We start from the raw sequence: 26,692 nt of genomic DNA on the forward strand, positions 1-26,692 counted from the left end.
CATACATTAAAAAAATACATAACCCAAGAGAAAGCACACAGGGTAACTTTTTAAGAAGGAAGCAACTCAGTAGCTTTTCAGCCTCCTTAAACTCCATTACTTTAAACTAGAGCAATTTCCACAATCAGAACTTGTTCCTCTGACTGCTAGATTTATAGACACACTGCTTGTGTATGAGATTGCCCTCTAGGTGTTAAGTGTTAGGGAATTTTTCATTCTATCCAGAATACGAAGATGAGACACACTGTGTGATTTGTGATTTTAAACTTCTGTCATGTACCTCGAGACTTAAAGCACAGACACAATGGAAACACCAAAATAATAAGTAACAGTTGTTTATTTGCAGAAAGAGGAAGAGCTATATAAATCTTTCACTTCTATATCCTTGTAAGATTTCTAACCTTTTCAAGCCAGTCATAAAAATCACAGTGTCTTAGACAGAGGCTCTTTAATATTTTCATTGTTCTAACCTCATATTGAATCACAAAACCCTACCTGGCATAGCTTAGAACCTGTCACACAAAAATGTGTTCATTAAGATGGAAAATAGAAATACAAATTTTTAAGGGAGGTTATTTGGTCTGTTTAACTACCCTTATCCATCTTGAGATTCCATAAAGTACTCTTTCTTCCTTTGATAGGACTATTTTTGCCATTTGATTCAATTTCATCTCCTTCAAATTTTCTTAGTGATTAAAATGAATAATATACAGTCAGTAATAAGGGTGCACAGAAATAAGATTTGTCTTTGCAGATGCATCAAACTCTTCAGAAAGACTTACCATGAATAAGTTGATTGACTAAAAGTAATCCAGAATGCAATTCTTCTACATGAAAAGAATCAACTAACACTTTTATCTCCACTAAGAAAAAGTCTTTGGTGGAGATGAGTTATCATCTAATTTTAAAACTAGAACTGATGCTGAGGGGCCCCTTTTCTGCTTCTTTTTTTAACTTAGGGTAGAATTGCCCATGATTCAGAAAGGCCTGAGCCTGATGTTTCATTCTTATTTCATAACACATATAGGCCCCAGCCAAACTTAAGAATTCTCTCAGACAAGCAAGGGAGAAAGTGCTCATAATCAAAAACTGTGCAGCCAAATAATGCAAACAAAAGCTGTATGAGAAACTGATAATTTCTTTATTATTACCACGTCACTACTGTAAAAAGAAACTCTAAAATTACTTACAGGATAGAGAATATATTTGTGGCCTATTTTATTTCATTACCAATACAAAAATGATTGGCTTTCTACATTCCATAGGTGCAAAAAAACCTCACTCTTTGTTGATAAACCAGATTAACTCAAATTAGAAATAAAGCATTCCTAAAGGAAACATGTGGGTTCTTCATCTCTTGTCTCCAAATTAAGATGAGCTGTCTTTCTCAAAGAAACATTTAATGAGGTACCAAAAGCTACCTAAAAATCTATCTTCAGCAGGAAATCACACTAAGTAATTGCTACCTGTCTCAATCTGTTAAAATGTAGATTTACAAAACCTAACCAGTACGTACACAAGTCAGTATTATCGTTTCTGCTTTATATTTTATGAGTTCTGTTCAGAGGATGGGCTTGCTGAAAGAATATAGTGCTTATAACAGAAATAAAGTGCTAGGGCATTTGCAACACCTCTCTGAAAGCTCGTTTTGGCTGATTTCTCTGGGCTGAGATATGCTTATTTCATCCATGCAATTTAATCAAAATCTAAGCTGGGTTTTGCATTTCTGCTCCACTTATGAACTTGCTAAAAGACCAGGCTCAAAGTATGAGTTTACAGTCACAATCGGATGTCTGTTAAAACCCGACAATTTTTGGAAGCCTCCCAGTTTCATGGAGTTTTAAAAATGTGCATGTTGAAACGTAGATTTTTGGGAGGGCTCCTCTGTTATTCCGACACTCAAACTAAATGGGTATATTCTCCATCAGTTTGCACAGAGAACAGCGTTGTTTCTGTTCTCAGCAGAGCTAAATCTGAACTCTGCAGCGTCGGCTACCTAAGATTCTTTTCCTTTTAATTTTCCATCAAAACTTAAGCTGAGATACTGCCAAGGAATGGTTGGAAATATTATTAATGTAGGTATTTAAGCCTCTGTTATTGTCAGATGATTTTACCCACATTCGTCCGTTTATTCATCCACAGCATCTTGAGCTAATTCTGAGGCTTTTGTTTTACTTGTTTTCAGTACCTGGCTCCTACTTCTGAGCCAGGGTATTCTGAACAGATATTAGTGCAGTATTTTAACAAAAAAAATCAAGAAAGAAACAAAAACAAATGCCAACCCAAGTCCAGATGAAGAAGAAAACAGAAAAACCCACCTTACAAAAGATTTCCATGTCTCTAGGGCTAAAAAAATCAGATGGAGAGAAAATCATGAACTGAAAGAAATGCCTTGATATGTCAAGGCAGAAGTAATACTTACTTCAAGCCTATACAAATAGATAGATAATTCTCATAAAAATTAACACAAGGCTTCAAGCCTCTACAGACAGAAAGATTGTTCTCATAAACAAAAAGCTGTAGGCAATGTTAGTATCTATAACTAGAGCAGGTATTTTGACGTCTTCAACTCTAATTTATAAATTGCCTTCAGTACACAAGTAATAGAGCAAATGTAGGCTCTCTTTCAAAATGCCTGATGACTAAGAACCATAATGAGGCAAATTTAGGATCCTCTGAATCTTCTAATGATGTCCAAGAGATCAGGAGTTTTTAAAGATAAACTGTTGTATCCTGGGGCATCTTGACTTACAAGATGACTCTCTACAGCCTGTTGATCTTACGACTTCTTTTTTTGTTTCTCACATTAAATTTCTTTTTAAAAGAATCAGAGAATGAAATAGAAGGAGGTGACATGCTTGTTTGAACTTGCTCCCTTGAGACTTAGCGAACATAACCTATACCATTTCTCTCTGCATTCCTGGGAGGGGGGGTGGAGGGGGGAAGGGGCAGAGATAGTCTGTTGCTAAAAAAAGAAAAAAGTGAGGGGAAAAAAGAATTTCATTTACCTCTGCGTACTGCTAAGAAGCTTTTCAGAAAAGTTTTACTCCTGTCACAGTAGGATGCAAGCACTGACGTGAGGTGAGCACAGCAACCACACGCAGCGCAGACAGGAGTGAGCTGGAGAATGGGAACGCAGAAGAGAAATCTGTTAGCAGCCGGGAAAACTGAGTTTTCAGTTACAGGAGATTACAGAGAACAGAGATCAAATTCCAGATCCAGGCCAGGGCCCGCGGTCTGCCCTCAGGTACACGCTCGTGATTTCGCTCAGCGGGCACGGACCCGGAGGGAACCGGCTCGGGTGAACGGACGGGGTCTGAAGGGGAAACGAAGGAGAAGCAGCGCCTCCTCCTCCTCAGCGAACCGATCCCTCCCCGCGCCCGACTCTTCCCCCGTCGCTGCCGAAGAGTAACTCCGCGCCCGCATCCCGCATCCCGCATCCCGCATCCCGCATCCCGCATCCCGCATCCCGCCGCGCCATGACCCGGCAGCGGTCGCCGCGCCCGCCCCGAGCCCCGCTGCCTCCGCGGTCGCCGGCGGCTGGGCTCTGAGCGCCGGCCGTGTGGGCCGGCGGGGAGGCGGTGCCCGGCCCGGGGAGGCGGTGCCTGGCCGGTAGGACGGGCCGAGCGGGGGAGTTTATCCCACTAGAAGGGAACAGTTTCTCCCGCTGAGACTTGACAGCGCCAGGTCAGTGCGGGCTACGGGGGACCTTCCTCCGGGGTGAGGGGACCGGCGAAGGCGTGCGGAGACAGCCAGGCTGAGGGGGACGTGGCCGCGGAGGGGCGGCTTGCGAGGGGCTCTCCTGCGAGGAGAGGGGCCGGCGGGGGCTCGGGGGGGCTGCTGGGGGCTCGGTCGGGAGCTGCGCCACGGGATGGGTTAGGGGCCGAGCCCCGGGCCGGGGGACGCGGCCGCGGCGCCGGGGATGCTTGGGCTGGCGGGGAAGGAAGGTGGCTCTGCGGGAGCGGGGGGGCGGGGTTAGAGGGCTTTTCCTGGAGCGGAGGGGAGAAGCGGAGCGTTCGGGGAGTACGAGGTACGGCCCCGAGGGGAGCAGGTCTGCCGGGACAGGCTGCCGGTGCCCGTGCCCGTGGGGCTGCGTGGGCGGGGAAAGGGGCTGAGGCTGCTCGGCGGCGGGCGGGGAGGAGAGCGGGCGGGAGCGAGGTGACGGGGAGGACCCTCGGTGAGGGCTCCAGGTGCGCGGCGCTGCCGGGCGGGCGCTGCCCGGGGCCTCCTGCGCGGCGCGGCGCGGTGCGGTGCGGAGCGGTGCGGAGCGGTGCGGAGCGCGGGCGCTGTGTCCATGGTGCTGTACCCGGGGCAGGGGAGGAGCGCCGAGCAGCCGTGACTCTGGCGGGTTAACTACAGTCCTTCGGAGAGGAGGATGCTGAGGAGAGCGCAAGGCGTGTAGAGGGGCGATCGCTTTCCCTGCTGAGGGGCTGGGCACAGATGTATCTATCCAGCGGCTGCAAGGGCAGGAGCGCAGGGTGTTCGTGCTGCGGTAGGGGGAGGGAGCGGAGCGGGAGCTGTCGGTGCTCACCTGGCCAAGCCGCTTAATGAATGAGCAGCTTTTTTTTTTGGTTTTGCTTGGGGTTTTTTTGTTGTTGTTAAATTTCTCAACCACAGAAAGTCGGGGAGCCTTTCTCAGCCTGCAACAACTGAGATGCTATGTTGAAATATATTATGTCTTGATGGCATGCCCCAGGTTTTCAGGAGCATTTTGTAATCTTCCTGGTGTCATTTCTCTCCAGGGTAGTCTACAACTGGAGAGTGCAAGTTCCTGTAGTGTTGTAACTTTGTGACACTGTGTGCATACGACAACACAATGCCGACTCAACAGTGATGTATTTATTAGTATCAGTGACGTAAGGCTGCTGTTTGTTCCGATTAAAAGCTCAGGAAATTATCAATTTCTTCATGTACTGAGGAGTCTAGGTTCCTTTAAATCAGAGGGACCAATTATAATTATCCTTCAAATAACTGGAGTTGTGTGCTAGGCTTGTGTTTGTGTCTTGCTGGCCTGTGTCTGAACAAGCTTTTGCTGTGGAATATGATTACAATATTCCATTTAAAAATGAGTATCCAAGAGAAAACAAAAAAAATCAATTGTCCTCATACCAATTAGTCCATAATTTAATCAGTAATTTGCTCTTTAAAAGGTTGCTGTGACTTGATACTAGTTAACTAAATATTCCCAATGTACACCAAGTAACTGTCATATATGATACTTGGTGCTCTCCTTTGAAAAGAAGTCTCGTACGTTGTGCTTCCATTAACATCAGAGTTTCTTGCATGAAGTCGTGTGTTTGACATCATTATTCTCTTTGGCTATCACAAAAAAAAAACCCACCCCAAACTTACTGCAAAAATTGCTTAGAGATTGAATTATGAGATTATAAGAAAGAACTCTTAGCAGTGTGTTAAGGCATGTGGTACAGCATAAGCATGGGCTTGTCAAGGGGAGAGAGCTGAAAAAACAGCTGGCATGGGCTTTGAATGATAACCAATCAGAAATATTATCTAAGGGTATTTTTACACAGGCAGCTTTTGAATTTGAATGTTCTTGGGCATCAGTTTTGTAAAATAGCCCGTTAACTGTTGGTGGTTCAGGGATTATATATCTGTAAACAGCCTTAAGACAGTATGCGTTACTTAGAAATGCCTCAGTGTCAAATTCCTGGTTCATAGAATTTATTAAGCATCAACATTCATTGAAACTTCCATGATTATGTGCAATATACAAATAAGTCTTTTCCTCCTGATAAAAAATTTCCTTTCATATATTGAATTATCACCAAAAAAGGTGGTAAAACATAATAACTTAGATGAAGAAGATTGAATCCTTTTAACCTTCCATATGATACTGATAAAAACACCCATTATCAGCAGTGCCTCAATATCTGTCTCTTTTGTGATTTTTTTTAGATAAACATAAATCCATTTCTCAGTCAATAAATCAGTTTTGGGCTCAGCTTCAAGTATTGTCAGTATAACTTTCTACTCATAGCAATGCATAATATGAATTGTTACATTGTAAAAACAAGACAATGTTTAAAAGTAGAATAAAAACCTCTGTCTTGTACAAAGCTGGACTAAAGAATGAGAAGTGTATTTGATTTTTTTTCACCTTTATTGCTTAGACCCCCTCTTAGATTTTGTTTTTGAGGTTTTTTTACAGGCAATCTGCTCAGAATGATGTTTATACTTACTAGCCAATTTTTTGTAGTCTCATTGTGAGTCGCTGGTAGTATATATTTGACATCCAGAAGCTGAGCTTCTTTTACTAGCTTTTGTCACAAGGATCATTCTCCTCTGGCATGCAGCAAAATGCTTTCCAGTGCAGTTACTCAGGAGAAATTAAAATATAAATAGAAGTTCTCTATGCTAAGGTCTTTTGAAGTCATAGCTCCAATACTTTCCACGAGTTGTTGCTCCCAGTTTAATTTTTTAATCACTGAGAGCCTTACTGAATTTTTCATGATATTAGATGATGAGTGTTAATCATTCCTTGCTGTATTTCCTTAATGGTATCCACAGCAGAGATCTATTTTTCAGGTACTTCATACCAAATGTTCTTTATATGGCAGTTAAGTTTTTGTGAACTAACAAAAGAAAAAGTTAGAAATAATCGAAAGCAAGAGAACATTGTTACACTCAAGCCCCATATACCCATGCCAGAAACAGAAGTTGTGAGTTCCCAATAATAATCAGTTCTTAAGGATTTTGTTTAACTGTTATAGACCACTTAGAAAAAGTCTTCTCCTCACCCCCTTTTTTCTCCCCTGTGGAGGCCTTTCCAGGGCAGAATGAAAAATGAGAGAGCCATATGATTTGCCTTCAGATATTTACATTTCATATTCCTGGAAATCTAAATCGATTCCTACATTAAATGATAAACCTCTTAAATTTCTTGCAAGTGTTCCCCCTACTCCCCTGGGGTTTTTTTATGTGAAGGATAGTCCATCTTTTTTCAGTCATGCTTTCTTTCAGGTTCCAGTGACAAAATGTGTAGAAAATGCTAATAAGCAATTTGGCACTTTAGCAGAACTGGCACTTGTGATGAGTGAGGCTTGGGATACTTTCAGGTCTTGCAGTATAAGGAGATATGAAGGAGAAAATACATGTGGCAATCATAGGAAAGGCTAAGTTTCTACTTCAGCATCTTCCACTGAAACATGGACTTCTGTTTTGCCTGTTGCTACAAAGATATCAGCTCTTCTCCCACCATGAGACAAATTTACAGCTAAATATTTGGTAAGCTTTGCCTCTTTTAATAATAATCCTTTTGAAAAGAGGCAAGGCCTAATCTGCTGTCTTCATATCTCAGAACTGAAGTCGGTTTGGTCAGGTTCATGTTTTTCTCCCACTCCACCCATACCTTACATGATATTATTTGGCCTGTTTGTCCTCTTCTAAACCACTCTATAGAATTGAACTAAACAATTACATTCGTCAACTAAAATTCATGACACATGAACTATATCATAAAATCATAGAATCACAGAATGGTGGGGGTTGGAAGGAGCCTCCAGAGATCATCTAGTCCAACCTCCTGTTAAAGCAGGTCCACCTAGATATTTTTATATAGATAGATGGAGATATTTTTAATTGCCTGTGTTGCAGTAATACCTAGCAGCCTAGGCAAGATGGGAGCCATCTTATTACTCACTCAAATATTCTATGATATGAGAACAGCGATAGTTACGAATTTGCAATGGAAACACAATGTAGAAGTGAAAGCCACCCAAAAGGTTTAACTTAAAATGCCAGTGTTTTGATTTATGCTTACAGCAGTAATAGATTATTACAATGGTAATAGATTCTAATCTGCTTCATGACAAATACAAAAGACAAAATAGGTATGTGTTTGATAACAAATCCTCAAATTTAAAGGAAAGAAAAGACCAACCCATAAGCAACTTCAGAGCACCACCCTATTGTCTAAACACAGCTCCATTTACTTTGAAGTTTCACTAGATTTCCCTACAAAAAATATCCTGCTTCAAAAGGAAAAGATATATAACTGCCTCAAAAGCCAGGCTGTGAATTTCTGGAATCAACTAGCAGGTGATGCTCTGTGGACTTGCATAAGCCACCCCCTTCCCTCATGACTAAGCAGTTCACCTCCATGCCATGCAGTCTGCACATTCAGGACAAAGTCTATGAATTCAAGTCTACGAATCCCAAAGTCTACTCTGCTGGTTGATAATTAGCAATTTAAAACCCACAAGGTTTACATAGCTTTATGTATGTATGTTCAGGCCCAAGTGTGCTTGATGTCTACTAAAGTGAACATATATGTATGGTTATGTATGTACTTGTAGGGGAGGTATGTGTGTAGGTAGTGTATTAACCTTATGTTATGGAGTGACTTCCTTCTTACCTCAAAAATGTTGACAGGCTATATATAATATCTGATAACAAAGTATAATAAATACTAGATAACATCCCAACAGAGAAACACATAGAACATTCCACAGTATCCAAAAAAAGAAGAGATGATGGTGGTTTATGGGAAGATAAACCGAGTCTAGAAAAAAACTCCCTGCTTCCTTCAGTTCGGTGGCAGTTTTGCTGTTTCAGTAGGGTCAGGTTTGCAATCTACAGGCAGCATTAGAGATTGTGTCCTACCTATGGCTTGCTTCCATGGAGTTACTCTTGAAGTCAAGGCGAGGCTTTAGTATACTGAAAATGTAGAGTCTGACTCTGAATGAATTGCTGTTTGCTCAATGAAACTAAGTGCCTGAAATTAAATAGCCAAGGATATATACTATAGCAAAGGTCCTACATACTATAAATTATTTAAGAAATGCCAGTGTAACAGGAGTAGTATCTGCTTTTTGCCCTGGAATTTATGTGATGTATTTCTTAACACATTTTAACTCTAAATTAAATACTAATATTTTGATACAAACATTGCAGTTGGTATTAGCTTGCTCTAGACCTTCAAATTGGACGAGAGTTCTAGTTTTGCTCTTGTAACAGCTGTTACGGGAGGAAAATATTGTACTCCATGCTGTTTTATGGGTCTGGGGAATTTCATGAGCTCCATGGGGACTCATGTCTTTCCTCTTTATCACAAATCTGATTGTGACATATTTTAGATTCCCTTTTGCCAGAATCCTATACTTTTCCATAGGAGACTTCCAGCAGCAATTTCTCTAACTCACCTGTATGCATGTGTAACATTCTAGGGCTGTTATTTTCATACAAACACTTTCAGCTGTCATGGAAGAGGCATACAGAGCAAGTGAGAGTGATGGAAATTTTCTTACTGCAGCTTGTATTTTTCCGCTGAGTTTAAGCAAGTTACTTTTCAGAGAATTTCGTATTTGCACAAAGTAGCCCTGCCCAGAATTATGATCTTGTCTTAAACTTTTTACACAATATGTGATTACACTGCATTGCATAAAATAGGATTTTATGTTATAATATTGCAGTATAAGTCCATAGTACTTGTGTGCTTGTTTAGATTTATTGAACAGGGATGTTGTGTAACTGCTGTAACTATTCATGGTTGCGTAGCAGCAATTTTGAAGTCTGAGAGGCTTTGAGCTGAGGTTGCTATCTATATATGAATAGAATGATATACATTATCAATAATTGTGCTAGGGGAATATTTTAGTATTGCTCTGCAATAAGCTCTCAGCCATGGTGGTTTGAAACATATGTCAGACTACCAAAAGAGTCACTCTGTTACACCAAAAAAAAAAAGGAACTATGGAAAGAAAAATGTTAATTACAGGCTTTAACACTCACACCAAGATCTTCTAGTAGGGGTGGTCAGAAAAACAGGTTTTACTACCTAGACCTAGTGTTTTGTGGTGCTATGTAATACGGGGGCTTGTGGAAAAATGCGGCCACTTCTATTTACTGCCTTTCATAATGTACATACTTCCTCATGGTAGGTTTAGGTACTGACTTTTTATGTCTACAGTAAATAAAACTGAAGAGTTTATCCTTTCATCTTGAATCTGTTTTATTTGGAGTTATGTTCCTTACAGTGGTATTTCAGCTACACAATTTTATGCTGAATCTCAGTTTCTAACTGTAGCAGAAGCATGTTATTGTGTGGTATATTACTAAATTGATTTTTAAACCCAGCTAGGAAAAAAAAAGAGCCAACTTTTATTTTCAGTTACACCCAGAGAAATCTATAGATAAGTAAGCACAGAAGTATGTGAGGGCACAAGGTTGCTTTATTTACGCAGAGTTTTATCTGTATTGTCCAAACTTATTCAGGACCCCATCTGATGGAATCGTGAGAAGTTTTGAAAAGGCCACAGTCTGCGGTTCTTATTCCCTCCAGGATAAGGAAAACTTATTTTATCTATTTGCTTTCTAGCTTGTTGCATGTCTGAAACAAAGGTCTTGCACTGACCTAGTGATGTAGCTATTCCTCTGACTTTACTAAAGTTAACCACTGATAGTGGATGGATTTACTTTGTTGAGTCACTAAACATGAGTATTGTGAGGATTTTACTGTACTTCTCTATCATTGCTTCAGGCTGCAATCATTTCCACTTAAACTGCATACATGAGATGCCTTATTTGTGCATCAAGGCATGGATGCATATTTGATTTCTAAAATGAGTAGAAATATTAAGAAAAGCAGGCTAGTGGTTTATTTATATCAAAACATCCCATAGAAATCATCAAAACAAAACAAGCTTGACAAACAGCTATGCATTGTGAGACACTAATATCCACTAATCCACTAATCTGTGCATTGTTTAAGCTTTGCCTAAAACATGATTAAAGAATGTAGAAACGAAAGTCGTGGAAATATGCTTTCGCTTTCAGAACTTCCAGCTGTTGCTGAAGATGGTTTGAGATCATAAACAAGCTGAAACTTCCAGCTTTATTTCCAACAATAGGATTTCACATGAAATGAGTTCTCTGAATGAAATAAACACCATTAAAAAGGTTTCTTTTCCTGGATTTTGTTTTTCCTTTGTTTACATTTACTCAAGGGCTATTGCCAGAATTGCTAAATTGGCCTGGATTAGGTTATTTACTAAAGATCTCAGCTAAGTATGAGTTGTTACAGTTCACTACAGAGTAAGTTTCCAAATTAGTAACACAAAAGTTTATTATGACGGGTCCTGAGTTTAAAATTAGGAAATAAGCACACATTGAAGAGATCCTTGGAAAGGTTCAAGTTTTTAACAATGGTTTTAAAGCATTTTTCATTAGCAAAGCAATGCAAAATAATTCCCCAAAATCCTGTGGAAGCTTAATTAGTGGTTCCTAGGTTGCATTTTTAAGGTATATATATATATATATATATTGGTTGTTTGCACTTAAGAAATGTTGTTGCAGGCAAATTCCACAGTTGCTTCCCACGACTAGCTTGCCAATTGATCTTGGTTCTGTTTTGCAAGCAAGTATTAGCTGTGATGTGAGGTTGCCAATTGTCTCAAACTGGTTAATAGTTTTTGTGATGCAGTGAAGAACATTATGGCATGGTGAATAAGAGACCCAAGAGGGTTTCTTACACAGTTTCCTTTGGGCACTGCCCAGAGACTTGTTCTTTGGGTCTGCCTCATGTGATCAGGCTGGCTAACTTTACCCAGTTCAATTGGGTGCTGTGCATATATATTATGTTCAGTTTATTACTGTTTAGTTTGAGGTTTTTTACAGTTTTCCAATACTCTAATACCTTGTATAAAATACACACTTGAAATCATCACACTGGTTTAGGTTTTAGTCAGGCTAGGTAGCATAAAACATCAGGTTATGCAGGTTACATTCTGACACAGGTAGTGACATCTGAGGAATTATTTTCTTAGACCAGGATTACTAATTTATTAAGAAACAGTTATTACAGCACAGTTGGCAGAGGCAGGAATTCTTAACAGTGCACTGGGAAACCCTTTGGTGTCATGAACCTAAGGAGATCCTAACCAAAACAGAATGTTAAAAAATAGATTATTTATCCCACAAACATACCTTCATGTTTGAATTTCTCTAAAAACCCACCTAGCCTGCTAATACCAGACTTCACAGCAACTGATCCCTTTATGAAATTATTCCATGTCTAACGGCCTATCATTGTCTTCGTTGCTCCATGCACTGGAATATGGTATCTGTCAAATTTTTAATGAGTCACAGTTTTGCTAAGAAAGGCATTTTTTTTTCTGTGTGTGTGTAAGAGCAGAGTTACATACAGTCCAGCAGCATTCTGAGCTGCACATAATCTGCTGTTTCATCCTTGATGATGTAACACTGAGGATGCGGAAGTCACGTGCATTTCTTTCCATTCTTCTTTGGGTCAGCAAAGTGCCAGTTTTGAGTAGGTGAGAGATCAAATGAAAACCCAGAAAACTGCTTTCTGTATAGTTTTATCGGTTCTGTTTTTAACAGATAAAAGTGTTATCAACAGCATTCTGCTCCTTTCCAAACGAAAATATCCATAAAACAAAATTTGTGCAGAATATGTGGAGTAATTTGCAACGTTAAGATAGGCTCTGGCTGTAAAATATTGTGAAACAGCTAGAATAGCTTTAATCTTAACAGAGGCTACTGACTTTCAGTGAGAGTAGATTAATTGCATTTGTGGATTAAGACAGGAATCTAAGACCAATGTGGGGCTTTCAAGGCTCAGCAGAGAAGAGAGTTGGAGAAAAGTGGAAAAGCTGTCCAGAATGAACATTGGGAAGGGAAATGAATTAATTGAATCAAGGAAATTTCGAAGGAAGGCAGTGGGAAGATTGTCTAAGACTGTTGTTTTCCTTTATTTATTGAGCTCTTTAATGTTTGCCAAAGAAGGTATTAAAACCTAGGGAAATTCTTTAAAAGCACTGTTTCAATTTCATTCTCAAAGTTTAAAGTTTATGCTTGGAACCTTCTAGATTTTGAATTCTTCTCTCTGGTCTCTTATGACATTTTCAGCTTTTCTTGGTTTCAGATATGCTGACAATGCCATAACATGGTCTTTTACTGTATTTTGGCATTCCTACTCATTGTTCTTTTTCTGCCCAAGTTTGCTCTGTTTTTTAAATCTAGCCTTATTTATTACTCCTTTGAGAACAGGAACTGTCTGATATGCTAACAACAAGTGACAGCTTTCCTGTCACTAAGGACAGGAGAACAGGCAGTGAATATTGCTGAAGTCTGAGGTAAGTTTAGAATAACAATAACTCGTACATAGGCTGAATTTGATATACTGTAGTGTGACTGCATTCTCTGACGCAGGCTGTGGAACAGATTCCTGTCTCCTCCCCCGTGCTCTAACAGGAAGGCACAGCACAATGTTATACAGCATGTGGCAATTTTACATTTCTGCTGAAACTTGACCCTTGAGCAGGAGGGTAATTCTTTTGTTGTCACTGATGAAATAACTGTCCTATGAATCTTCTTATAATGGCAGAATGAATGGGTTTGAATTAGAAACCAAAACAAAACCAAACCACAACAAATTGGTAGACAGAAAAACAGTGAGAAATAGTAGGACCATCTCTCTCTTTCCTCCCCAAATCTGCATTTTGAAGGGAAGAATAAAGGGAGTAAAAGGTTTGAAGTGAATAAGATGAGAGACCCAGAGAAAGAAAGAGAGACAAAGTAGAGAGAAACTCTAATTATCCTGGAAGGAATGCACAAAAACAGTAAGGAGGAAGAAGAAACTGATGCAGGTACGGTTGCCACTTTCCTGACAATTACTCCAGGAAGGGCTAATGACTGTAGTAATTATACCTGGCAGTTACTCTGTAGGAGGAAGGAATTCTTTGGAGTTCAAAAAGGTAAGAGTGATAGAGTGCTCATTCAGCCATGAATGTGGAAATTATATAAAGACAACGTAGGCTAAATACTAAATAGCACTGTTTTCTGATTCCAGTATGGCATATAAACTGCTGTAAAACTCTTCAAAAAAAATCTGAATTAAATAGGAGTGGAAAAAAATAGCATATCTACTGCAGAGATGAGTGTTGCATTGGCAGGAGATACTGAGAGACCCCATGGGATTTTCGTCCCTTTGTCTTCTATGAGCCATTATTCATAACAGATTCGCTTATAACCTTTGATGATGTAGAAGAATAGTCAGTGGACCTGAAGAATAGTCAGTTTTCTTCCATGGCCATAAGGGAAGTGGATTATTTTAGTTCCTAGAGACTAGGAGTGATTTTGAGGCGCTTTCTTTATTCAGTATGTTGTTACTTATCCTCAGAGCAGAAATACCCAGTGCATGCCATCTTGCAGGCAGAAGAAAACGGGAGCACATTTAGGAACGAGAAAGCTGATACAAAGTGAGATAGCTTGGTGGATTTGAGGAAAAAAACTAAACAAAACCCCAAAGCAATTGTATTCCCTAGTCTCAGAACCTCCAATTGAACTCAAAAGCTAGATCATACTAGGAAATTGAAAAGTGCTGTAACTTGGACACAGCCTCAGGAACTGGATTGTTAGATGATTAAATTAGAATAGTCCCTGGCCCAGTCTTAGCTCAACCAAGAACCATTCAATCACTTTCCAGAAATACTGGGGTAGTTATCATGAGTCACAGTATGACCATTTCAACAGGCCATTTAGGTATTGCCACCCAGTTTTGGCTAGAGTTTGATGATATGAGTCAAGCAAGTATGACCAGAACGAGCATCCTGGTACTTATTAGTATAGCTGAAACTGATTCAGCTTTAATTGCATCTCAGATTTAATAGAATTTCTTTTAAGTTCCTTCTTTGCTTAATGTTCCATTCATAGGTTTTTAGCTCTAAAGCACAAATGATTTGTAGCATGGACATCTTTATAAGTTTAAAAGCTGCGACAGACAATAAAGAAACAATATATGAAAAATATGTTGAATTTTTTAATGTCTTACTGTCTGTTCCAAGAACTACAGATAACAACCATTGTAGCTCAGCTTTAAAGAATACATTACAACTTGTTTACTCAGAAAATGCCTTTTGGCTCAAGTGAAAGTACACAGTGCAAACACAGTTATGAAATGTGTACACAAGGTGTGAGAGTAGATGGTCACACTTGGTCATAACTTTATGGCTCTGCTCCTTCAGGGTAGCCGGTGCCATTTGACCTTTATGCTCGCCATCTGAATAGGATTACAAATGAATATTAGGGTCAAATCACACTGACTGATTTCCCCCAACTAGTGTCAACAAATAAGTGATGGATTTTAATTTTGTTATTAAATAGAAAGCACAGAGTTATAAAATCAGAACAGATGAACACATATTTTTAAGACTTGAGGGTTTGAGAGCTAAAGTATTTGACAGTGTGGCCACTATTTTAAGCCTCATTTTTGTTTTAAAGTTTGATGAATATTTTGACTGTTAAAATACTTTCACCTGAGTCAGCATCAATTCAATTAAAAAAGGAGAAAATACTAAGTTTTTTTAAGACTGAAAGATACATCCAGAAGCTACTCTTGGTAATTAAGCAGATGAAGCATTCAAGAAATACAGAGTGAGGTATAACATTTTCCAAAAGGATGAGGTAGTAACTTACTTAAATCTGATAAATCAGAGACCCAAAGCACAATGTAAGATGAATATTTGATTATTTTAACTGCAAATAACTGTTAATCTCAGAAATATTGTGTGGAGTAGGAAGTTTTATTTGCCTTTGAGGGAAAGACTTGTTCTGGGTACAAGAAACTAGAGATGGGGGAAAGCACCACGTGAAAAGCATTTAAATTGGAAAAATACCTCAGGGGTCCTCTATCTCTTTTGTCATTCTTAATTAAAGAGTAATTTTTAAAGCAATTTTTAAAAACCAAACCGGCATCATTTTTAACAGTCCCCACACTGGATGAAGTCAGCACCTTCTCACACACAGTGTATGCAGCAGCACGACCATGCTCAGTCTAACCTGCATCAGGAAAAGGAATCCAGAGATGCAAAGTTCTGTAAGATCATCTCCTGTTTTCTGAATCTTGAAGGTTTATATTTATTATAGGGTGAAAGCTCAAATTGTTGCTCTTTTAGTGGTGTTACTAACATGGCATTAAAACTCCTCCACATTGTAGTCAGCTCTGGCTGAAAAATACCAGTGGTTTCTAGAGCTACTGTGGATGAAGAGAAACAGTGAACATTATAAGCCATGTGTCTTTAGGATTATATTTATCAAAGGATCACTATCTGAATCAATCTGTTAAACAAATGTTGATGTTTTTATAATATGGTTCAAATAGCACTTGAGTCTAGAATTTAAAGTATTTTGCACACCTTTGGGACGAGCTGACCATCTTTAGGAGCCATTGAAATATAGAACTTCTTAGAAAGACCTTTCAGAATGAGGCTGCATCTGGGTTAATATTACTACAAGGAACTAGAAGCATCAGAAATCCCACAGGGAAATATATTCCCTTTTGGTAAATTAATCATGGCTTCCAGAGCAGAAGGCACAGAAAAGCACCTAAAGATTTTCAGTTTATTCTTAATTACTTGGTCAATCTTTTGCAATTACCTTTCTTCTGTATTTGAACTGCCAAATGTTCTTCAAAATTGTTCCAAATCATCAATTCATACAGCCTGAAACTTTTTTTTTTTCCAAAAGAATAAAAAAGCACGTTGTGGCCTCTAGGAGAGTAAATTCCAGGGTTAATTTGTAACTAAAGCAAATGTATCTATAAAAAAGAAGAAAAGCTCCATAAGAAATATGTTAACAAATGACAAGAAAAAAAGTGGCTTGATAAAAGATATCAGAACTTGTTTGGCACCAGTGATTTTATGACTGAGGAATTCAATTATAGGTGTGTTGGGAGTACCAAATCACAATTCTTTAAATTACCAATGGGAGACAAAGCTCTTTATCATGGTCTGAATGAGTTTGCATGAAATGTTCAGTCCTGCCCTCTGCAAATGAACTTTTAGTGCTTACACTATGCATCTGCACTGAGTCTATGTCACCAGAATAGAAAAGGCTGCATGATTTCTCTTTAATCACTTTTCAAACTTGCCTGCTGATACTCTCTTCTACTAGAAATTATGTTAGCCAACACAGTTTTTCCTGTGAGTTTGTAGTATCCAGCTTGTAAATTTTTCCTTCTCTGTGTTTAGCATTTTTCTAGAATCTTGGTAGATTGGTTTGCAGAAAAGTTCAGTTCATATGACATCAGTGTACTCTACAGTGATATGCAGCAAGTTATATCACTTTGGATTTGTTTACTCCATTGCCAGATACAGAGGTTTTGTAGAGGTCTTTAACCAATGATCTAGATAATGACTTTGTACTTACCCAAGTAAGAAAGATTAGCCTCAGATCAATTGCAAATTAACTCCTACAGTCTGCCTATAATCTAAATTGATTTTAAGGCTGTCTGCTACTTGCTTGTTAGAGTAGTAAACCCATATCTCTTGCCAGTCATTGAAAGAGGAAGGGCTGTTTCTGGAAATGCAAATGTAACTAATGGGGACATTCCCCTGTTAACAGCTGTTGCAGGAAAAGTTAAAGGACTGTATTTTGCTGGCATGGCTGAATTACAACAGGCACTGTTCATCCCTACTCGAAGGAGAACTGCAGAGCCATGAAACTCACAGGGTTGGCCGAAGTTGTTTTAGGAATCATCTGAATCTTTGACTGGTTTCGTTGCAGATGTCATTGGGATGATATTTGAACACGATCATGATGAATTTATATTACACTGCGTTACTTTATGATAAAGTGAAATAATGTGGAAAGTTCTTTACAAAGCAGTTTATCTAATTTCATCATCAGTTCCTTTTCTTCTTTTGGTATCAGTAGTTGAGCAAAAATGTTGTTTGCATAGTAAAGGCTTAGTGCATAAAACTTCTACCCTGAGCACCCAAAATGTAAAAGACTGAATTCTTCTTAGCAATCTCTCTATGGACCCACTGATTTTACTTCCAGTGAGAAAATCATTCTCTCATAAATAAAAACTTATTAAAAATTGTTAATTTTCACAATCTTGACCATTTGAAGTTTCAAATATAAGCAACATCTGCTGATGATTTGGCTAATTATCTCTGTGGGCTTCATTGACGTAGAGGGACAAGGGCTGAGAAATGTTGACTATAGCTGTCTTAAACTGTGAAAAAATATTGACTCTATATAAGTATTTAAACACTGTTATTGGTAGTTGGTAATCAGCCCAGGAAACATCTTACCTCTACAGAGTAATTTAGAGCAAGAGACTTCTTTAGCTGTTCTTAATGAGCCTCTGAAGGAACCTCTCTCACTTGACCAGGACCTTGAGATATTATTCTTGCTAACCATTTTGAATTCCTGTCACATAGGAAAATGTTGAGAACTGATTTTTCAGCCTCCTGCTTTTAGATCAGCTTCATTAGATCCCAAGAAAAAGCTAGTAGAATGAGGATGGAAATGCTGAATGTGTGGATTTGTGAGACAAGATCTGTATCCTTAAGAGTGCTATCGAGGTAGTAACTGCTCGTCCGAAGGAGTATGAGTGTGGTCCAGAAACAAGTTGTTACCTCACAGCCAGTACTACCCTGATCCTTTGAATGTAAAGTGTCCATAGACCTTAAAATTCCTCAAATATTAATCTCAAATGACACTGTAAAAAAAAAAAAAAGAAAAAAAATGGGTGAAAGAGTCAGGGAAATACCTTTGTTATGTTCCTGGGGTTTTTTTAGTCAACGTACCGCGTGAATTTCCTCTCAACCTCTAGGAATGCATTGGATGTCTGTCAAGACCACAAAGTTGTCTGTGCTGTAGAAATGTATGAAAGTTGTCCCTATACAGAGTTGCCATTGCTCTTTTCCTTATCTGTGAAGGAAACACAGCAACTCCCACTGGGGAAATCTCATGTTAAGTTGATCTTAAAATAAAAAATGAAGGGAAAGGTCATATCCTAATAAGCTGTGCAAATCGAAATTCCCAGGGAGCTTCAAAATGACATTGTATGACTAGGGCATTAACAATTTTCCAACAATGTATTTTTGAACTGCTTCCAGTAGTGTTTTTAACATCTGAGAACAAATAGTAAAGATATAACTGGCAAGATACAAGATCCACTTGAGCTCTGTGATTCACAGTACGTAGCCCATTGATAATCCGAGGGCTTTGTATCTGACAAACATTATGGAACTGGCAACCTTTTCTGCTTCCATCAAGATGTAAATCTGGTGAGGAAGCTCTTTATTGGTCAGTGTATGTATTGTTCTGATCTAATATGAATAGTTTCTAAACTTTTCCCTAACCTAGTATTATAGACCAATGATTTTCTCAGTTTCTGAGGAAGGAGGAGGTTCAGTTTGAGAGCCTGCTTAGTACAGTGTGTACATCAGATATTGACCAAGAAGTGCAAAATTCATGTTCAAAACCACATGCCATCAGCATCACACCACAAAAGGTAAATTAAGTAAACTGATAGAAATTTTACAGCCAGTATTTCACCCCAAATTATGTCATATTATCCCCAAATTATCTTGTCTAACTCAGTACAGTCAATGACCATGGTCTAATTGTATTGGTTTCCATTGTATGGCGCATGCATTTTACAAGCCCATCCTTTCCATTGGAAAGATGTGCCTGTGTGAAGCTGTAAGGTGAATACTGTCTTGTACCCCAGTGAAACTCAGTTTCTACTTTCTAAATTGTTTGGGTTTCAACCTTCTTTGTGATGCTATATTGATACTAGAAAGCGAAGGTGAGAAATCAAAAGCAGGTTCTGAATTCCCAAGCTCTCTCAGTTTAGGTGAGTGTAATGGTAGTAGGTTGTAGTTATTTTCATCCTTGTCAAATCCCTCTCAATCAACTAGATCACTGTTAGAGAAAGGTCATCTAAGCTGCTGCAAACCAATTTATTTTGTGCAGAGTTTAGTAATGAGGTTTAAAACAGATGTTCACACAAAAGATGACAAGTAGAGGGTATGGGAAGCAGTTTGTAATCCAGGTATCCCTTAAGGATTTTGTTTGGTTTTGTGGTAATCTCAATAGTATTTTAGTATGATTCCTTTCAAATACAATTGAATCTTTGAAGAGATTGACCATCTGTCTTCTGATCATGCTTCAAATTCAGCGTATAGAAAATGGAAAACTATTGACTTTTAGCAATTAAAACAAAAATTAGAACAGTAAGAAGCCACAGCAACTTATCCTTCAGTTATCAAAGCCACATGATATTTAGTTGTTCACAAGCCTGCTTGAGGGGTTACAAAAAGTCATAGCAATTACTTTTAGTTCCTCACAATAAACTTGCTTGCCTAGAAAATGAATCTTCTTAAAAGAGTAGCAGAGTATGACATAATTTATTGCAAGGTTAACTATTGATATTCTGTCCAAATTGAAGATAAACAGCTGACTTAAAAATAAACCAATCATGTTATCAAGTATCCCAGAGTATGGGCAAGATTCCAGTGTCTAATTTATGGTTTGTATATGAAAATGACATACATATTTAGATTGAAGAAATATAGTTGCATGTAACTAAAACAACACTTCCCAGAAAGTTAATTTACAACACTTCCCAGAAAGTTAATTTAAAGTGAAGTTTTTCAGTATAATAACTTAGTCCATAAATGTTCTAGAAAAATATGGCAGAAGTTATATATAAATGTATTTAAACATACCTTTTTGTCTTGAATTGTGGTATATACTTCTATTTATCATGACATGAGACTATAAGATTTGTTGTAACTGTCCTCTTAGATTACTTGCAGAAGAAATTTTTCAAGTATTTTAAATGCAGAGAAAACAGGAGGATGACAACAACACATGACAGAGAAGGGAACTGAAATTTTCTCAAATCTCTTTCTTCCTCTCTTTTCATTGCTGTTAAAATTTAACATAGCTGCTTGTACCACTGTTGCTGCTTGTACCACTATTGTTAGTGTTGCATAACCCTATAATTATTAATCTTCCTGAAACAGCATCAGAACTTGATTATACACTTTTCTCCTCATTTGAAGCTAGCAAATGCTGTCAAAGGTAGAAATGGAATGGCAGTTCCTATTTTTAAAGCAAACAAGCAAGTTTACGTGGACTGGGATCTCTATAGGCAATTGTCAGTCTCCAGCACAGAGCATCAGAGTCTAAAATTCATATGAAAAGAGGTGCCTGGGGCACACAGAGCTTTTCTAGCTTAGAGCTAGTAGACACTTCATGCTCTCCACAATATTTATATGCAAAATACAAAGAAGAGTAGGTTAGGCAAACATTGGTAGATTCCTTACAAGTGGAAACAAAGGAATTTACAAAAATGACTGTTTATTCCTAGTTGTTAGAGCACTTGTTTAGCATTAGCTGTTAAAAGGACCAAATTCTGAAAGTTTACATTAATAACTTCTGTCTAACATTAAATTGCTCTTAGCTGTGGATATTTTACTTTCTCCTTGGTGTCCTAAATGATGTCACTGCCGGTCAACAATAGCAACACGAGTTTCCATCCCCAGTTAATAGAATGAGTTGTACCATTATACAGTCACTATGCAGATCAACACTCTGCTGACTTGGAGTGTCAAAGTGTGTGACCAGAGTGGGTCTTGCTATGCATGGACACTCTGGGTTAAAGGTCACCAATGTTATTAACTAAAGAATAACTTTAAACACAGTTTGTAAAATGTTAGTTTATTATTAAAGCAAAGAACAGTAGCAAAAGCCATGGAACTACTAAACAAGTGCTGTTGCCAGACATATATGTTTGCTTAGGCACTAGTATAACTATAGCCTGCTTTCTGGATAAATGACACATGCAGGAAATGCAGGGGTGACATACAGTTCACATGAAGGAACAAGTGAGTTGTGTGAAAGAGTTCTCCGTATCTTGTCAGGTAAAAATGTCCTTCCTTCATGGGGAAAGCAAGGCAATTTCAATGAATGAATTGGAAAAATATTTACTTCAAAATATAAAGGTTGACAGAAGCAAGGCCAAGTCACAGCAGACATACTCTTAGGGTATTAATGACATAGAGGAAGAATAACTCAAAGGAAAATAAGATCAAAGAAATCATTTCCTTTTAGTTTTCATGCACATTGTAAAACTCAAACCTTGCCAGATCTCTTATTAAAGAGTACAGTAAGTTTATGCATAAGTCAGTCTACTAAGTCAGGACTTTGTAGAATTTTACATTAGTATATCTTTACCCAGATTATATCTAAGTTCCATTCAAAGTGCATTAATGATTTTGAAATTAAAGATTAAATCGGGTTCTTACCCCACAAACATTTTGTCAACTTTTTTCTTATCAGAGTTGCAGGGAGAATATTCACTTTTCAGTTCAGGTTCAAACAGCACTTGTAACCATTAGTGTCCTTAGTAAGTGACTTCAATATCCTGAAGAAAAAAAGAAACCTTAAGAAAAAAGTATCTTATTTTTTTTCCCTTGAAAAACACATTTGGAAAGGAGTTAAGTCTGCCCACTTCTGTGCCACTCCCAAAGACTTGTCAGATTCTCATAAAAATTTGTGACAGGAGCCTTTTCTCAGAAAACTACTAACCTTGTATAACAACTGAGCATGCACCCTTTCTGAATTATCATATACTATTGTCCTGATAATCTATTATCTGAACGCACATACTGTGATAGTTTCTTCTTGTGTGGTAAAGGGAGTTTTATTTATTAGTATCAGGTGTTAGGAACAGAAATGACATAACTGAAAATAGTTTGATTTGTCTGATGTACAGACTGACATCCAGGACTGCTTAGAGTTTGCTAAGGAAATTATTAGACCATAAACTTATAATCTGAACTCATTGTTTTTTAGTTTAGAACTCAAGACAATACCATCTGTTCTAGGGCTTCTGGGTATCACCTGTTTCACCTCTGATCTGAGGCTCGGTTTGTTTGGGTTGAGTTGGGTTTTTTTCTCTCTGTTCAAGTAGTTAACTATAGTTTTACATTTCAATTGTTAGAAGGATATCAAGTAGAAAATTCCTAATGAAATTCCTGTAATTTGTGTGGAAAGTAGGAAACACGGTAATGTGAAAGGAGGTAAACTAGTGCTAACTTTATGCTGGGGTCTTACAGTTGATACTCTAGTATTCTTTTTCTCCAATTGCTATTATTTAGTCATATTCAGTCTTTAAAATGAATATTTTGTAACTCGCTCTTCTGACAGTCAGTTTTCAGTGCTAAATTTCCTTCAGAATAAAATACAGAGTAGAATGTTATATTTTGATATCTGAGTGGGGAAGATTCTCTTAATGCTCTTGTCCTGTAGCCCAATAGAAGATTGAGAAGTGTAATTGTTTAAGGTAACTTCAGTTTAGAGCACAATTCCTAATTAATCTACGGGTGTTCATTAAGTACATCTCAGTGTTGCACAATGTTGCAATTTCAGTTACAAAAGCAAGCTTACCCTACTTACAACCTGACTCCATACTGAAGTCACCTTGATGGGATAGTTTTAAAGCTCTCTGCGTGGCAAAACTAACATTTGGAAAGATAGAGTACATGAGATACAAGAACATTGATCTCAACATGTGATAAGTATCCTATGTTACTGAGAACAATAGTTTTTGAATCACATGTTAAAACATGTCAACATATTTTAGTTGGGAATATTTTGGAGGGTCAAAAGTACAGCAGTCAGATGACAAGAGATTGCTCTATTGCTGAAAAGTGGCTGAGCAGGTTATATGCTACTCAGTTTGTACAGTTCAGAAGGTTAATTTTTTTGGCTAATTTCGAAGATGAAAGAGATACATTTGTGCAACAGATGATAGGTTTACAGAAGTTCACATCTCTTATGAAATGTTTTTGGTTGAGTACTTTTCCTGTAGACTGGTACAAAGCCTGATGTTGTATATAATCAAAGTGGGGTACCCATTTCTCGAGGTGTTTGTATTGTCAGATCAATGGCAACGTTGACAATGTAAAGAGTAGGGTCTTTCAGCTCTGTGTTGGGTACCATTGCACTTAAATGTGATATTTGTATCCTTTCCACGTTTAGAAAATCCTGCTGGAAGAATTTCTGCAGCTAATGAAAATACACTTCAATAACAGTGTGTAAATAATGGTATTCCACCTAAAACCTTAACATATTTTTGTGGGGATGTCTACAAGTGGAGAGTGATAAATGTTAAGTCCTCTTCAGTACTAGTTATCTACTCACCTAAACTTTGTTGCATTTAAACTAGCTTGACAAGACAATTTAGTGGCTGTACACACATGTATACAGAGAGTATAACCTTATCTTTGGCATTTATCAGAGACTATGTCTAATAACAATTAAATCTAGGAAAATGTGTTCCCTGTTTGAGTATTTTGCGTATTTAATACACAAATAGCGCTACACATGTTTACATCAAGGGGTGGGTTTTGCAACATGGTGTGCTTTTTAACATTTAGGACTTAGTGATTGTCCAACAGGTTAACATATTCTAAATAAGACTAAGTAAAAAATAGTACTTCATCAAATTATGAGCCCTACATACAGTCTTAGCATATGAAACCACACTTTGCATTTTTAGTGTTGTAGAATGCGACAGCTCTGCGATGAAAACAGCTCGTCCTGATATGAGTGAAGCATTTTTATGGATAATTTGCAATGTAATTTGACTGCCAGGAAAAACTTTAAAAGTGGGATTTAATTCAAGGAATGAGTTGAAACTCATATTGCAGTTGTTCCTCCTCCTCCTCTTCCTGTGGGAGTATTCGGTTTTCTGCCATGGCAGGGAACTGCATTTAGGATATTAATAAGTATATTTTATCCTATTACAGTTGTATGCCTTATTAGCTCATCTCTTGGAAACAACACTTTAGTTTACTGTCTTGTGAACATTAAAAAGCACTGACACGACAGAGTTTGAGGAAAGGAAAAAATCACAGGCTTCTTACCAGCAGTATTATGCATCTGTACAAAAACCTCAATAAATTCCCTACTACTAAGTGGGTTGAGAAAGCTTTATGTGGTTATTTAAACATTAATATTACAAAAATTCTTCAATGTTGGTATAAAACTTATTACACCTCAGGCATCTTAGGAGAAAAAAATTAACTGGATATTGTGCACATAATGTACAATGTTTGCAATTAAATTTAAGATCATGTTGAACAGGAATCCAATCTGTATTCAGATTTAAATCCCATAATGGAATACATCTGTTCTAAAATATCTTGCTAAATTGGTACCTTAGTCGATAGTTGTTGACTAAGCACCATGTTAAAAGAATAGAGTCCATGATTAGTGTATTAAAATACATTAAATACACAGTGTTAATGTCCTAATGAAAGCAAACAAACAATACAGCACGAGACTGTCTTGTAAGCAGCTGCAGCACTTACACATCTCTTCTTGTCTGTCTTGCCAAACTACATGCTTACATCTTTGATAATCTCACAAAGGCTTATGAAGCAACAGAGGAATTTGCAAATTTTCATATAATGAGTCCTATGTGTACACATTTCTACTCCATGTCAGTACTTTGGGACAGTGCTGTTTCCTATTTATACAGTAGGCATCTGGCTAAACATTGCAACTAGCGTTTCATGGTAGCTGTGAGTATATGTTATTAACTCTGGCAACAGGCTTGTCACCCTGATTGGTGAGAAACTGTAATTTTACAGAGGAAATATGGCATTTCATGAGAACCTAATCTCTTATGGATCTGTATTACAGCACACATTGATTTATTTGTGGGTATAGATGCGTACGATATGTAATTTAATAATTCACTGTGGCTAAAGAAGTTCTTCCTTAGCCAGGAACTGAGTTTTTAAAAGTGCATAACTTTCAGCAGATGCTTGAATTCTCTAAGTAATAACACAAGATTCAAAACTGAGCATATAAATTACTGTTTTGCTTAACTGTGGCCTAAACACTGAATTTCTATTGAAGATATCAAAACTTTCCATTGACTTTAAAACAAGTTTGACATCTGAAGATAAGTCACAGATCACGTGTAAGTCTGCATTTGAAACATCTGAATGTGGAATTTTCTCTGCAAATATTTCAATGGCATACACTGAATTTAGGAGCCTGACTGACAACGTAGCTTTCTTAACTCCTTGGCAATCTCTAATTTCATTACTGTTAATAAAAAGACCTTATATCCATTATACAATAGGACACTTTTGTTTGTAAATTGAGAATTGTATTATTGCACACTGTTGGGATATATGGAAAGAGTTCTGGAACACTGTTTTAGTCACTTGATTTAGCACAGCAAAAATCTAGTTTCAAAGAATCTGGAATGTCTCATATTGGATCAGTGAGGGGAAAGAAGCATAGGTTAGGCAGCACAGGTATGAAGTTTTTGAATTATATGAATTCCCTGTAGTTAGTAAAACTTTCACTAGACCTGAGTAATACAAAATCTGCACGGTTTAAGTAAATGCCAGTTACTGAGTTTTGAGTACGTTGAGCTTTGGAGCCAAGCAGTGTTCTGAACATTTAACACTCTTGTCAATCGAATTGTGTTGGGACTTTCTAGTTGATAAAGCTTTGCTATCTTGTATACAACACAGCATTTTTTTGCATATTTTAAAGTAAATTACTTCCTTCAGTCTTATGAGGCCACTTAACATGACAAGAGAAGGCCTGCTCCTTAGCAGCTTGGCACATTTAGTTCTTCTGCTTTGCCAAAAGGGGCAAAGGTCTCTCTTAAGAAGCCAGTTTTTTTCTGCTTACAAAATTGAATGTGATTCATTGCCTATCTATCACTATCCTTTTTTAAATCACAATGATTCATAGAGAGTGACGCCTACTTTTTATATCATGAGGTAGTTTTACAATATTGCCAGTGCAAGTTAGAGACATGTTGTTTGTTTCTGGTTTCCTCAAATCCCTCAAAACCAAAATGATCCGTGTTCGAGCTCTA

The 26,692-nt window shown here is 37.9% G+C and overlaps 1 protein-coding gene across 2 annotated transcripts in view; it reads left to right on the top strand.

Annotated features, from left to right (window-relative positions):
• Positions 1–3,633: 3,633 nt before the first annotated feature.
• The window catches only part of PPARG (peroxisome proliferator activated receptor gamma), a 56,709-nt gene continuing 33,650 nt past the window's right edge, over positions 3,634–26,692 (top strand). Inside the window, exon 1 of one of the 2 annotated variants that reach the window (XM_062008179.1) lies at positions 3,634–3,720. The gene's annotated coding sequence lies outside the window, so the exon portion shown is untranslated. The remainder of the gene's footprint in view (positions 3,721–26,692) is intronic. The other variant, XM_062008180.1, reaches the window with a different exon arrangement.

The sequence above is a fragment of the Colius striatus genome, chromosome 15 (genome assembly GCF_028858725.1).
Source record: "Colius striatus isolate bColStr4 chromosome 15, bColStr4.1.hap1, whole genome shotgun sequence".
Lineage (NCBI taxonomy): Eukaryota > Metazoa > Chordata > Aves > Coliiformes > Coliidae > Colius > Colius striatus.